This window comes from Sarcophilus harrisii, chromosome 4, assembly GCF_902635505.1.
Source record: "Sarcophilus harrisii chromosome 4, mSarHar1.11, whole genome shotgun sequence".
NCBI lineage: Eukaryota > Metazoa > Chordata > Mammalia > Dasyuromorphia > Dasyuridae > Sarcophilus > Sarcophilus harrisii.
Genome location: NC_045429.1, coordinates 165,314,943 through 165,331,679, shown reverse-complemented (window position 1 = coordinate 165,331,679; position 16,737 = coordinate 165,314,943). Strand labels below are relative to the sequence as shown.

General features: G+C 32.9%; 1 protein-coding gene across 5 annotated transcripts in view; it reads left to right on the top strand.

The window, feature by feature from the left end:
* Positions 1-16,737, top strand: part of AKAP7 (A-kinase anchoring protein 7) — a 147,357-nt gene that overhangs the window by 64,586 nt on the left and 66,034 nt on the right. The window lies entirely within an intron of this gene.

The window sequence follows — 16,737 nt, the reverse complement described above, 5'->3', positions numbered from 1 at the left end:
TTGTACAAGTCTTTCTAGGTTTTTCTTAAACTGGCCTGTACATAATTTCTTATTGCAAATAGCATTCTATTATATTCATATACCACAGCTTGTTTAGCCTTCCCCATCCTCTCATTTTTCAATATTTTGGTACCACAAAAAAGGCTGCCATAAATATTTTTGGACATGCAGATCCTTTCTCTCTTTAAAATCTCTTTGTGATACAGACCTTTATTAGAGACCCCATTTTAGAAAAAGAAATTGAACGAGTTCTCAATGAATTCCCTAAGTAGCAATTTCAAGGGTCACATAGATGAATTTACAAATGAATTTCATGAAACATTTAAAGAACAATTAATTCTAATATTATAAAATTATTTGGAAAAATAGGAGTTCTATAAACTATCTTTTATGATACAAATATGGTGCTGATACTTAAACCAGGAAAAGCCAAAACAGAGAAAGAAAATTACAGACAATTTTCTTAATGAATATGTAAACATTTTAAGTGAACTATTACCAAAAAGATTAGAGAAATTTGCTATCAGGATAATACACTGTGACTCAATGGAATTATATTAGTAAGATATAGAGCTGGTTCAATATCAGGAAAACTTTCAGCATGATTGACCATTTCAGTAACAAAACTAAAAAATCATATGATTATCTCAATAGCTACAGAAATAGCTTTGAGCAAAATATGTTACTCATTCCTTTAAAAAACAAACAAACCCAAAGCATAGAATAAATGGGGTTTTCCATAAAATGATAAGCAATGTCTATCTAAAATGATGAGCAAACATTACATATAATGGGGATAGGCTAGAAGTATTCTGAATGAGATCGGGGTGAAACAAGGATGCTCATTAACACCTCTATTATTTGGTATAATATTAGAAATGCTGGCTTTAGCAATAAGAGAAAAAAACATAAATCGAAGGAATTAGATTAGGCAATGAGGAAACAACTCATTTTTTGTAGATGATATAATGGTAAACTTAGAGAATCCTACAGAATCAACTAAAAAACTACTTGAAACAATGAACAACTTTAGCAAAATTACATTTCTATATATTACCAACAAAGCCCAAAATCAAGAGATAGAGACATCCCATCTAAAATAATTGTAGCCAGTATAAAATATTTGGGAGTCTACCTACCAAAACAAGGAACTAAATGAATACAATTACAAAATACTTTTCACACAAATAAAATTAGATCTGAACAATTGGAAATAAACAAGAAAGAAGTTAAGGAGGTGAACAGACTTTTAGAAAGGTTTAGACATGGTAGAACTCTGAAAAAAATTGAATAAGTAGTAATTGCTCATGAGTGTGCGAAGCTAATGTAAAAAAATAACAATTCTACATAAATTAATCTATTTATTTAATGCCATGCCAGTCAAACTGTACAAAATTATTTTAGAGAGCTAGAAAAACTAACAATAAAATTCATCTGGAAGAACAAAAAGTCAATAATATTAAGAGAATTAATGGGAAAAAATTAGGAGAGTAAAGGATAGTTTAATTGACATATCTCTGAAGAAAGTAGGAATTTATGACCAAATAAGAAGTAGAGAATATTAAGAAATGCAAAATGGATAATTTTGATTGCATTAAATTAAAAAAAAAGCTTTGTACAAACAAAACCGATGCAGCCAAGGTTAGAAGTGAAGCAAAGAGCTGGAAAACAATTTTTACAGCCATCGTTTCTGATAAAGACCTTATTTGTCAAATATATAGAGAAGTAAGTCAATTTTATTTTTAGTGTTTGAGTCTAGTGAATAATGAGGCAGGTGGGATGTTTCTTTTTTGGGGGACACACTGAAACACATGGAGGTCTGGCTGCTGGTGGCTGCCTGTTTTCCCAGGGCTACACTGGAGCATGTGGAGATCTTGACCAGTGGAGCTTGCCTGCTTGCCTGGGACTATGAGGAAGCCCCTGGTAGTCTTAGAACTAGAGTCTGCCCATTCCCCTGTATATGCTGAGGCATGTAATGGGGTCTTGGTGTTGGTGTTTCTCTGCTAACCCAAATTCTACCTAAATTACTCTACTTACTTAGTGCCATACCAATAAAATTATCAAAACTTATTTTAAAAAACAAGAAAAATAACAAGAAAATTTCTCTGGAAGAACAAAAAGTCAAGAATAACAAGAGAATTAGTGGGGGAAAAAATTCCCACTGCACTGGAGCTTGGAATCTCCCACTGGTTTGCTGGGATGGAGCTGGCTGCTGGCTTTCTGGGACCTTTTTGTCTTTGATTATGCTCCCCTTTTACCTGAGTGAGACAGACCTTTCTTGCCTATTTCCAACTTTCCTGGGCTTAAAGATTGTTTCACTTTGTCTCCTTGCTAGTTATATTGTTTTGGGATTTATTTGGGGGCACTGTTTTGTGGTTACTTGGAAGTAAATATTGGAGAATTATGGTGATTTACTGCTTACTCTACCATGTTGGCTACCTAGTTTTCATTTTTTAAATGAACAGATTCACAGCTCGGCAAATGAGAAACATTTGTCCTAATAAGGAGTTCTCTTTAATTTTTGTCCATATTTTGATGTAGCTTTCAGCTTGGTACCTTTGGGCACAGAAGGGCTTTGGGAATGCAGATTGTACATAATAAATTAGAAATTGTTCCCTTTATGCAAGCTCTTTTTGATTATCCTAAAAAAAAGCCTTATATATTATCTTTTCATAAAAATGAAAAAAAATATTTGTAAAGGATACTATTCTAGAATACTGTACGGTAGAAATACGATTCTAGAATAGTATATGATAGAAGATTATTTGTCTAAGATATAATGTTACATAATTGGGAATGCTTTGGTAAAACAGATTAATAGATTTCTCTTTTTTTCATTGTCCTCATTTTTCTTTCAGTTGAATTATCCTCTTTCCAGTTGTCTTAAACTTTATCCCAGAATGACAAACTAATGGTGTCAATATCTTAGGTTTAAGATTTTTTTTTAAAGAATATTGAATTTGAAGTGAGATAGCCCTTTGGAGAGATTTATCAAAAATACTCCAGAATCCATAATTCAGCATTTAAAACTGCATGTTCATTTAGTAAGCAATTTTCTTTATGTTTATATCAGCAATTCTTACTGGGGCAAAAACCTTAGTAAAGCCAACCTGGGATTTGTTGAGAATTTTAGATTCTTATCATGATTAAGAATTACAGATAACAGCACTTCATTAAAAAATCATTTTAACTAGTTTTGCCTTGTTTTGCTATTTCCTTTTCATATAAAATATACTTTAAAATTTTAGGAATAGCAGCATTTTGAAAGTCCTTAATCTATCTTTTGGGGAAGTAAATGATTGACATCATGAAAATATAAATTTAGTTAACTAGATGAATCTGTGATAGTATCTATATGCATATTGTTTTCTAAGAACATATTATAACACTTCCATACTTTACTGACCTACATGTTTTTTGTTCATGTCCTCCTAAAAATCTTCCATAAAGAATCCACTCCATTGCATTAAATTATTGGGTTTTAGCTTCAAGTCTGTGATCTTATTTTATTTAAAAAAAAAATTAACTCTGTTTTAGCACAATTAGTTTCTTTTGTGATCCTGTGTATTTTATTTATTCATTTAAGAACCACTTTCTGAGAAGGGATCTATAGACTTCATCATATTGTAAAAGGGATACAAGAGGGAAAAAAAAGATTAAGAACCTCTGCTCTAGGTCAGTACATAAAGGATGTATCATTTTGTTAGTGTGAAAACTTCCTCCTTGTATACACAATGCATTCTGTCTGTAACTTACTTTCTTGGAGAGTTGCTTGAGCCTTAGAATTATTGACAAGACCTGAACCTTGGTCATCCTATCTCAAGTTCTCTAATATGTTACATTTTCAAAATCTTTTAAATACCAATTGGAGATAGTGGCACATACATGTTACCAGTGGTCTAGGATCCCTAAACTCTGGGCTCAAAGTTCAGTTTAGTTTTTGAGGTCTTATGAAAAGATCAAACCATTGTGCCTAGAATTTACTTTGGAAAATTTCAAGATATGGTTTATATATAGCTATATTTAGCTCCATGTAGGGAAGAGTTTTCAGTTTTCATGTATAAGCACTAAATGTAAAATATTAGTATCAGAAGAGTTGAGTCTTAATTTTTCCTTAGAAGATACAAGAGGACTTATGGGAGTCCATAAGCAGGTATAGAAAACACATAAAGCTTTCAGAATAGTCCTTGAAATGGAATTGAATTAGATAGTATTAATGGAGTAACAATTTTATATTTCTGTTGGTATAGATCTTCTGTTATCCTGTGTCATGACTTTGAGTTCTTTACAGGTTTCATGAGGGCTGGTTTTTTACTAGTAGATTAGAAGGGTATATTTGTGTGTGTGTGTATTTACACACATAAACACCCACATATACACCTACCCCCCCACATACACTTACCTCCCATGTGTGTGTATGTATGTGTGTATATATATATCTGTATGCACACATGCATATATCTACCTACATACCTATCTACGTGTGTGTGTGTGTGTGTGTGTGTGTGTGTGTATTGCTCCCTATTTAATCCATTTCTAATGTAAGTTTTTTAGAACTATCAGTCCTCCTCTCCCCTCTAATGCCTTTGTGTTGGTTCTTTCTCTGCAACTTATTTGTATAGTATCATTACTATTGTTACCTTTTCTGAGATTGTTTTGTTTTTCAGAACAAGAGCATACTTAGCTCTGCCCTAATCTTTCTTTTTTAACTACCCAATTACGATTTAAATCTTAAATATATGGTTTACATTTCTATGTAAAAAACATAAAACAGTTTATCCTTCTTGGGTTCCTTGAAATTAATCTTTGATGTTGACTCTTACATGTTAAATTTTCTATTGAGTTCAGGTTTGATTGAGACCTAAAAATCTATGAGTTTGTTAAATATCCTTCCCCCCCTTCCCCCATTTAATATTATGGCTTTTTTTTTTTTTTTTTTTTTTTTTTTTTGCTGGTTATGATGTTTTTGACTGTGGGTTTAATTCTTTAGATTGTTGATATATTACTCCAGGACTTATGGTCTTTATTGTAGCTGCTGATAAATACTGTATAATTCTAATTGTTGCTCCAGAATATTTGAATTTGGGATTTGTTTGTTTCTTAGAGAATATTCTTTTTGATTTGGGGGTTTTGAAATATAGCAATAATGTTCCTATGCATTTTTCTTGTAGAATTTCTTTGAATTGATGCTTGGTAAATTTTTTTCTATTTCTACTTTCCCCTCATGTTCTATCATTCCAGGACAATGTTCTTTGATTATTATTTCTTATATTATTGTGCTAAGGATCTTGTTTTTTGATCACAATTTTCGGATGGTTCAATTATTATTACATTTTCACTTCTTGATCTGTTCTATGAATTTGTTTCACATTTTTTTCTATTTTTTCATTCTTTGTATTTTGTTTTGTTCTTAGTCTCTTATAGTTAGTTTCACTGGTATTTCCTTGCCCAATCTAATTTTCAAATAATTATTTTCTTCTTTAAAACTCTGGTTCTCCTTTTTTCAGTTGGTTAACTTTCCCCCCATAATCTTCTTGTGTTTTCTTGAATGGCTCTGATTTATTTATTTAAGTTTTATTTATTTATTTAGTTTTTCCTCAGTCTCTCTTATTTGATTTTTAAAGTTTTTTTTTTTTTTCTGAGTTCACCTAGAAATCCTTTATGGACAGGTAGTCATTTCATGTTACTTTTGGGGGTAGAAGCTTTTTTTTTTTTTACTTCATTGTTCTCCTCTGAAGATGAACCCCATTTTCTCTATTACCATGGTAATATGGTAATATGCCTGTTATTTTTTTTAATGAGAATTATTAGTGTAATCCCAAAGCAAGAGCTCCTACCTCCTACAAGTGCCTGCAGCCAGCAACATCCTTGCCTCACTGCTTTTGCATTCACAGGTGTGCTGGCTCCTTTTAGTCCAGGGTCATGTCTCTGCAGCCCAGCTGAACCCTAATTAGACATTCCTAATCTGCAGAGATCCCTCAGTTTTCCAGGACTCAGATCCGTGATTCCCTAGGCTGTCCAGGAGGACAAATGTCCTGTAGTTTGGACTGAGGCTACAGCCAAACCTAGGTAGTTTCAGGTTTTCCTGCTGGCTGTTCCTGCAGAGTTAGCCTAGAAGTGGTTAAACCCAGGAGGACCCTGGTTCTTTCCAAAATTTTATTTGTTTTTTTAACTGGTCTTGTATTCACCTTAAGGTAGAATTGTGTTTTGTTTGTGGGGGAAATTTGGGTTGCTAGCCTTGCAAAATCCTCCATCCTCCTCCTATTTATAATTTTCCTCAAAGCAATATGTTATTACCATATTGAACTAACTATGGTTAGCTAGTTCTTGGGCACTTTGTTTAGCATTATATGTTCATTTAAATTCTCCTCTGACTAGGTAATTCTTCTTCTTTTTCTTTTTTTCTTTTTCCAAAATCAATTCTTACATATGTGGTAGTGATTCCAATCTTTATTTTCCAGCAGATTGAAACTTTAATCAAACTTCCTGTTTCTAATGTTCACTTCTCCCTAATCTACTGGTTCCTTCCCTATGGCTTTCAAACATGCCCAAGACTCTTCCATCCATTAAAAAAAATCTTCATTAGATCCTACTATCATTATTGCCCTAACTTTGTCAGTCAAATTACTCTCCTTGCTTCTACTTCATGTATCATTCACTGGCCCTTTATTATGTTTTTCAACTTTGTTGTGCCGTACCAGATATTCAGGGAGGACTGGAACCTCTGGTGTGAGGGCTCCATCTTTGCTGTCCATTTTTATCCATCTTTCACCTGTGACTCTAAGGATCTGTAGTATGTGCAGCAGCCATACTTTAATAAACCACCTTGGCAGATGAACTAAACCAGTTTGAGTGTAACTCACAGACCTCAACCCTGTCTATGAGTCGGGGGAATGGCTGTCCAAACATGTGAACACTTGTCTCCACAGAATGGGTGGATGAGAACATTTTTTCCAGTGGCTGAGGGTGGCACAGTGGAGTGCTTAGAACTTTGTCAAGCCTTGAAGATGCTAAGATTATCCCTGGCATCCCAGGCCATCAGTGGTCATCCTAACTTTTGTCATGCCACAGAATTTTAATGATCCTTCAGGAAGAGAGAGACTGACCACATTGTACAGTTCTGCCTCACTTAAATCTAATTCATTCACAAGTTAAGACCACTCTGTGGTCTCATTGGTCCACTTAAAAACGAAGCACAAATAACAAATAAAGTTCTCCTTCAGCTTTAAAATTGTATTTATCTTTAATTAGTGTACCCTAATTTTGTGAGAACAAATCAAATATTTTGTTATTAGTGAAATTATGTTTTCTTCTGGACCATTTTTTGAGTGCTCTGGTATCTAGACTTACTAGTTATAATAAGTTTAATAAATACTTGTTGACTGATTTCTATGATTGTGTGATTGATAGGTAATTTAGAAAGTTCATTGAGTATATTAGAACATCATTATACAATGGGCCCTCCAGCTTTATGAGATTCTAGAGTGGCAGGTAGTAAAAGATATGTTAAGTTAGTTGGATATTGCAATGAAAAGGATGGGGGTGCAGTGTTGTATGATCTCTGATTATTCTTTTAATTCTAATTCTTCTCATCTTTTGATTATTCTTGAGCCTTCAGAGTTCTGATTATTGTGTCAGGAAATGAAAACTTGGAATAACTTTTAGATTGAGGTCTGATCAGCTCAAATTTCTTATAATTAAGAGTCAATATAATTTACATTGTTCTTTTGCAACTTGTATACAGGAAAAAGGGAATTTTAAATGTTGCTTCATACTTATATATGACATGTAGTTTTGTTTTTGTCATTCAGTTTAAACAATAGACCTTTGGTTTTCTGTTTTCTACAGTAAATCCCACAGTACATTGGTTGGTTAAAACTGTTTGCTGACACTTGGTGGCAGAAAAATACCAATTTCTTTCCTTTTTATTTTATGGTTTCTTTTTCTTTTTCCAATGAACACAGAGATCTCTTAATACATACAGGCAGGTAAGACTGGTTATCAATTCACTAATAGACAATTAGATGCCTTTGGAATTAACATAGGTAAAGTCTTGTTGAGAATGTAGAAAACAGGAAGTATGTGCAATAATTCTTTTGAAACCTATGGTTGCAAATATCCATGTTTCTAAGAAAATATAACTTTATGCAAATATGTCTTAAGCATGCAATACCTATATTAGATAAACTTAGACAATAAGGTAGGCTGTGCAAAAATAATGAACATTTTGTGAAAAAAAGCAAAATAAGTTTCACTTAAGTACTTTTTTTTTTGAGTTATGGGAATTCTGGATTTTATGAATACATGGAGGTAATTTTGCCTGCTATAATCCATCTTGATGGGAGAAATCCAAAAAGTTGGAAAATAAAATTGTTAACATGCAAAAAGACACTTAACCCAAGCTGTTTAAATGCTAACTATACAGCATCCCAATTTAGGGAATATGACAAGGAAAGATAGACTTTGGTTAGAAGATGATGACTTTTTAAGGGCTTCATGGATTAATCTTTATCTCGAAGGCATTGGCTTTTTAAAAAAATTGTTTAAATTTCAAGTAATATTTCTTCTACTGAGAGTCTGATCACATTAGAGTGTTCTAGGAATATTGTTAAAACATCAATTTCTAATCACATGAATATTACAGGGAAGTTCTGCCTTTTCTGAGAAATAATGTGACATTTTTATGAACTGAAGGATTCTGGTAAGAAGTAAAAAATGGTTTACCTAGTGTTACTAAGTGCTAAAACAGGTTTATTTTTTTCATTTTAAAATATTCTGTGTTTACTAAATTGTAGAGATAGAACTTGAAACCTATTTTTCTGAGACTTGAATCTGGATCTTTACCTATCACACCCCTTTATTTTTGAAACAGTCAACCAGAATGTCTTACTTTAGATGTATCTATTTGTATTCATTTTCTCTACCTTTCATTTTCTTATCTAAACTCTCCCTTGTTACCTCCAGTTTTTATTTTTATTTTTATTTCCTAAGGCAATTGGAGTTAAGTAACTTACCCAGAGTTACCCAACTAGGAAGTATTAAGTGTCTGAGGATGATTTCAGGGCTGATGCTCTATCCCTTGAACCATCTAAATGCTCCCTCCAATTTGTTTTAAGCAAAAGTGCCTGATAAAATGACTGCATATGACAAGATAGCCAACTCTTTATTTCAGTAGAGGGACTATCCTAGTGGTCCCTGCCTCTTTGTCATAAAGAAAAAAAATTAATTATATTCTACTGCATTGGTTTTTTAGTTACTTAATTCCTTTTGGTGATCTTTTCTTTTGTACTATTATAGGTGTCACAAATATTTTTTCCTTGGTTCTGTTTATTTTATTCCACATTCGATTATAGAAATATTGTTTGTTTATATGAATTCCTCATATTTGTCACTTCTTTTTTAATGTTAAATTTATTTAAACACAAAATATAAAAAAGAAAGAAAAAATTGCCATGTGTATGGCAGAACATAAGAGATGATTCAAAATATAAGACAAATTTCCATTTCAAGAAAGCCTATATAACAAATACTGCACATTGTGTTCAAAACTGTTTTTTCCTTGTTTCCTTGTAGATTTTCCTTTGTTCTCTGTTACATTCTTTTTTCTTTTTTCCCCTTTTTTCTCTCTTATCTTCCCCAAGAAGACTACAATTAAGCATGAATATGTTTATGCATATATATATACATACATGCACACATATATACACATATACGTACACACATTTACACATACACATACACATATATTTACACATACATCTACATGCACATATCTATATGTATCTATATATATGATTACAGGTATCTATACATACATACATACATATATATATACATACATTATTATATATATAATTATGCATACATAATTATATATATGTACTTATACACATAATTTTCTATTAAGTACAGTCTTTTTTCAACAAAATCCTGAAAGTCTGGAAATTCATTATATAGCCTTTTTTTTCCCTTTCAGGTTTCTGCTTAACTTTGCTGAATATGATATTTTTGGCTACAACCTTAGTTCTTTTGCTTTTTTAATATATAGTGCTCCAAGACCTGGGATCTTTAACGTAAACTGCTGCTAGATCTTGTGTGATTGTAATAGTGAATTCACTTTACTTGAAATAATGTTTTCTTGTTGCTTGTAATATTTATTCCTTGATCTGGGGTTTGAAATTTGGCTATGCTGTTCTGTTAGGTTTTCCTCAAAGGATCTCTTTAAGGTGGTTATTGGTAGGTTTTTTGTATTTCTACTTTATGTTCTTGTTCTAATTCTTTCGGGCAGTTTTCTTTAATTATTTCTTGTATTATTATATCAAGTATTTTTTTAATTTTAAAATTTTATTGTAGCTTTTTATTTTTTATTGTAGTTTTCAGGTAGCCCAGTTATTCCTAATGTCCTCCTCCTGTAAGTGCCTGTAGCCAGCCTGCACCACTGTTTCTGCATTCACTAGACATGTGTTGCATCCTTTTCGCCCAGAGCTACATTTCAGTTGCACAGATGGGCCTGCCATTTCTTATCAGCTCAAGTTCCCTCAATCTTCTTCATCTCAGATGCCTGACTCCCCACACTGTCTGGGAGGTGAAAATTCTTGTGGTTGGGGCCAAGGGGACCTCCCAACCAATAGCCCAGGACTCTTTTTGCTGTTTCAATGGGAACTAGCTTGGAGCTGTTTAGACTTCATAAGGCCAAATCTCTATTCTTCTATCTTTCATTGATAGTCCCAGGAGGATGGCTCCAGTTCTGCCCCAATACTTCCTTGTTTTCCCACTCTATGTTCACTATTCACAATTGTTTGTGTGGAAGTCTGGAAAGCTTGGAATTTTCTGACCTACTTTGCCATCTTCCCAGAGTCTTCTCTCCATTTGTCATTTCTTATTAAATGTCCAGTCATTTCAGTAGTGTTTGACTTTTTGTGACCCCAGTTAATTTTCTTGGCAAAGATAATGGAATGGTTTGGCATTTCCTTATCCAGCTAATTTATAGATAAGGAAACTGAGGCAAATAGGGTTATGTGACATGCCCAGCGTCACACAGCTAGGAAGTGTCTCAAGTTAAATTTAAACTAACAAAAAGGAGTCTTTATTTCATTCCAAGTCCAGTGCTCCATACACTGCACTGTCTAGCTGCTCCTCTTGCTAAATAAATATTCTCTTGAATTTGCCTTTTTTACACACATTTCCTAGTCAAGGAGTACCAATCTTGTTTTGTATCATACAAAGGTTATAATTTAATGTATATTGAACCTTTTTTTTTTCTTTCTATGACTCCTTTGGGGTTACATTCTAAGTAATAAAATCTCTAGGTCAAAGGGTGATTTTTTTCTTATATGATTTTATTTTGCTAACTAGAGAAGTTGGACAAATTCAGAGTTAGAACAACATATTAGTTTATCTGTTTTCTTATAGCCCCTTCAACATTTATTGTTCCATTTTTGTTGACTGCCAATTTCAGAATAATAGATTTTCTTAGGCTTGGAAAATCAAAGAGTTTGAGAGAGAGAGAAGGGACTTGGTCTAAAAATATATAGTTGTGGGAGGTCCAGACTTGTGATTTCATTGATGGAGGGAGCTCCTAAAAAAGGAAAATTCTGTTCATCCTACTAGTTGCTTTGCAATTTCGAGTTTTAGAGCAACAAATTAACTTACTATTCTGGGACTTCTCAGATCTTTCTATCATGTCCCAGGAAACTTATTATTAGGATAATCTATCATCTTATAAAATCTCATCAGCCCCAGAGCTGCATCTCATCCCTTCCTTGTACTAAAAGCTTTTACTGATTCCCCTTAATGCTAGTTGTTGTTAATGTCTCCAATTTTATCCTGTATGTATTTTCTTTGCATGGAATTGTTTGTATGTTGTTGCTGTGTGTGACTGAGTTCTTTGAGATACAAAACTATATCCTTTTCTGTATCCCCAGTGCTTTCTGTGCCTAGAATGTTGTAGGTACTTAATAAATGCTTATTGACTTGATATTTTCTTTTAGACTTTTTAGTAATATGTGAAAAATCAATTTCAATTTTGATACAAAATGGTCATTATTAAAGTTTCTCACATTTAGGGATATCAGAATGTTCTCTGAGGAAGGGTCATGATCATTAAATAGCCAAGGACCCATTATGGACTTTGTCAGATATCTATGGGATAGATCTACTCAGTTTGCATGGGCCTTTTTTTTGAGGGGAAGTGGTGGTGGTGAACCTTTGTGTACCAGCTTAGGACAAGCTCAAAAATAAGTGCTGAATACTCAACAACATATTCTATTATAACCTTTTCATGACAAGGAATAAGGCCATTTTCTAAACCTGATCCTGAACCGGGCAGGGAGATAAATTGAGTACAGGACTTGGAATCAGAAAGGCCTAAATTTGGTTCTTTCCTCAGACACTCTGTGGCTGTATGCCCATGGACAAGCCATTTAACCTATGTGTCCCTCAGTTTCCTCATTTGGGTTGTTGTATCAAATGTGTTAGCATGTAAAGTACTTTGTACTATATAAATAACTGTTGTTACCATTATCATTATAGTTATTAGTTTAATGAGTGGCCCTAAACAAATCACTCTCAGTGTCCCACAAAATTCTATAAGGCTAGAAGTTGCAGGGCATGAATTGTTCTGCATTGCTAGATGATATTTCTTTATAGGGAGTCACCTATTACAATGAAATCACAGATTTGCCTTGGAATTCCCTTCCTAAAACTGAGAACTTTAGGTGAACGTGAAGCAGGTAGGAATAATGAAGAGGCCCAGCACTATGTTTTTATTATGTCACTATGTAGAGTAAATACTATTTACTACTATGATCCTGCTTAGTCTCCCCCCTTTCCCTCTTAAATATATTTAAAAATAATTTGTCATTATGAGTGCTTAATTTTAACAAGTAAATTTTGAAAGCAGTATAACAGATAAGGAGCTTTGTGTCTGATAAGTCTGATAAGATTGATGCAAAAAGTACTTAAATATTTTAGGATATATTCTTTCTAGTGTAACAAAGGAAAAAATCCTGATTTATTGAACTCACAGAAAAATAAGAGCTGCCTGCTATAACCTTTAGAGCAGACGTAAAATCTTCCATTAGTAATAGACCAGAAATATTGGGAAAACATTTTTCACAGTGACAAGAGCAGTCCTTATGGAGACTTCCACTGTATTTTCATGGACCTTTAATAAGTCGGCCAACCTAGCATTTATTAAACTCTTAATATGTGTTGAGCACTGTGGTAAAGTAGGGATACAAATAGAAAAAGTGAAACAATTAAATGAAAAATGAAACAACAAAGATGAAAATCCCTATTCACAAGGAACTAAAAAAAAAATATATATATATATATGTATGTATGTATGTATGTATTTTATTTCCCCCATTACATGTTAAAACAATTTTTTAAAACATTTGTTTCTTTTTAAAGTTTTGAGTTAGAAATTCTATTCTTCCTGTCCCCCTCCCTGATATCGTAAGCAATCAAATATGGGTTATTCATGTAAAATCATAGAAAACATTTCTATATTACTCATTTGGTACAAGAAGACTTCAATAAAAGTAAAAACAATGAAAAAAAAAAGATGTTTCAATCTGTTTTCAAACAGTATAAGGATGTGGTTGTTTTTTTTCATCATTAGCCATTTGGGATTTTCTTGAATTATTATATTACTGAGACTAGCTAAATTATTCCCAATTCTTCATCAAACAATATTGTTAATGTGCACAGTGTTCTTTTGATTATGTTCACTTCATTTTGCATCAGTTTATGTAAATCTTGTTCTTTTCTGAAATTATCCTGCTTGTCTTTTCTTAAAGCATAATAATGTTTCTTTACAATCATATACCATAGCTTGTTTAGTCATTCCCTAATTGATGGGCATCCCTCAAGTTTCCAATTCTTAGTTACCACAAAAGAGCTGCTGTAAATATTTTTATATAGATAGGTCTTTTCCCCCTTTTTTATGTCTTTGGAATATGGACCTAGCAGTGGTATTGCTAAATCAAAGGATATGCAGTTTTATAAACTTTTGAACATAGTTCCAAATTGCTCTCTAGAATGTTTGGATCAGTTCATAACTCCATCAGCAGTGTATTAGAGTCCCTGTTTTCCCTTATCATTTTCATTTTTTGTCATATTATCCAATATGATAAATGTGAGGTGGCATCCCAAAATTGTTTTACATTTCTCTAATTAATAGTGGTTTAGAATTTTTTTCATATGATTATAGATATTCTTGATTTCTTTGCTTGAAAACTGTTCATACCTTTTGACCATTTATCAATTAAGGAATAACTTATATTTTTACAAATTAGACTCAGTTGTCTGTATGTTTGAGAAATGAGGTCTTTATCAGAAATATCTTTTCAAACTTTCTTCCTCCCCACCCCCATTTTCTGCTTTCCTTACAATGTTGGTTCCATTGGTTTTCTTTGTGCAAAAACTTTTTAATTTTATATAATCAAAATTATGAATTTCATATTTTGTAATGCTCTCTGTCTCTTGTTTGGTTATAAATTCTTCCCTAGGAACTTGCATTTAATGAAGTACAAATGTAAGTATTTACAATATGAATATAAAATAAATAAATACAAATGGATACCAAGTAGCTAAATGCTAGGAAATTTGGGAGGGAAAATACAAATAATAATGGGGGTATCAGGACAGGCTTCATGCAGATGATTGTACTTGAGGAAGAGAGGAACCATGAAGGCAGAGAGGAGAGATTGAACCAAAATACTTTGTTGTTTTGGGAAATGGGCTTAAATTTGTCCATCTATTAATACTTTTAAACTGGTCTTTGGAACTATTCTGTGTGGTCATTTAATAAGGAAGTGACAAAATTTGGGTTTGAGATTTTTTAATGGACACTAACCTTTCACTAAGTAGGTAAGAAAAAATTTTTGTATGTATATTCAGAATAGGAGAATGGAAAAAGAATAATTAGCTTATGTACCTGCTTACATGCAGTAATATGCTTAAAGTCTTTTGGATAGAGAATTGTCTTTAACTTAAATATTCCCAGGGAAGAAGTTTTTGCATCCTGTCTCAGCAGACTATTCCAGTATTTTTCAGCCCTATGTGATTTGGTTATCTACTGTATAAATGTTTCTAAGGTACTTCTTATCCCTTTACTTAGGTGTTTAGAAATCTCTGGCTATAACTTGAATATGATGATTACTTTTTGGGGGGTTCCTTTTATTACTCAGTAGCTTATTACCATGGTTAATTGAATATATAAAACAGTAGGTATTTTAGTTGCTTATTAAACTTAAAAGCCAGTGAAATTTAATGCTAGGTAATTTCTTCAGAGCTATTTGTGAAGTTATATTTATGAATTCTCTAATAATCATTTAACAGTGCTATTACTAGCCACATCACTTTTTTTTAATACTTTCCCTAATCTACTCATTATTTAGCTTTTGTAGAGGACTTTTAGAATAGCTGACTATTAATTCAGGGATATAGTGCCTATTCACCACAATAGATAAGGGCTGTAATGATAGTGCTCCTTGTGTACCCATTTTCCCACCAACTAATCTTGAACCTTTTCCATGTTCCTAATCTATTTCTAACTTTAAAAAAATCAAATTCCCATGCCACTAGTTATTTCAGTTCCTACCATTGTATTTCCTTAGTAGTTATTGAACCAATTGATTGGGTATACTCTCTAGTGACTCTGTAGACTAAACATCTGAGGGTTAATCAGGAATGTGTTACAAAGTACTCAATCTCTATATGACTTGATTTTTCTTTTTCTGAATGGTGTTGTAGGACTTGGGGAAGGTTACATTTCTTTTTTTAGACTTCCAGAACATTATCAGGAGTATACGTTTGTTGCAAGCCATCTCTGGATTGCTAATCAAAGTTTCCTCTTCAGTGCTAAATTATTTTTAGCACCATCAAGATAGAGAATTTATCCTTTTGGATGTTATTTGAATATGTATTTAATAAAATGCTAGAAGCAGATTTTAGAAGACAACTTGAAAAATTATCCTATGCTGTTCTTTATTGTATCCATCACTTCTCTGTCAGAAGGTGAAGAGCATTCCTGCACATAGTTCGTCTTGCTTACCATTGCAGAAAGAAATTATATAATATAGGAGAAGCATTTTTTGTTTGCAGTATGAAGAAAACGCCTTGAGGGAGTCCAGCATTCTCATTCTCATATCCTAGGGAATTCCATTAGATAGTCCAAAGATTAACTAATCGCAGATCAAGAAGGCATTACTTTTTAATGTAGAGTAGCTAAGTGGCCTAGTCAGTAGAGTCTGGCCAAGAAAGGCCAATGACTGATGGATTCCTGTGCAGTGTCTGAGTAAATGAATGATCAAGCATTTATCGAGTGCTTACTACAAGGCACTGTGCTTTGCATTGGAAATAAAAGCATAAGCTAGCAATACATGTCTGCTAGTTGTCAAATTTTGTTTAGGGAGTGTCTGAGTCAAGAACTCAATAGAGATACTGGCTGGCTTGTTGAAATATCTACTGTTTCCCTTCCTGCCTTGTGTGATGGTATAGTAAATTTTATCATACATCTGATCCCATCTCAGGGATGTGATACTATTATAATTTTGGTAAATTCTTGATCAAGATGATTCATTTCTACTTTGTTGGATCTCCTATCCCTAAGTCTACTTAATCAGTTTCTAAAACATATTTTCTCCTTCCACCATCTTCCCAGTTTATCTCTCCTCTGATTATTGCCCTTAATTTAGATTCCATTCTGCATTGTGATATTTATGGCCTCTA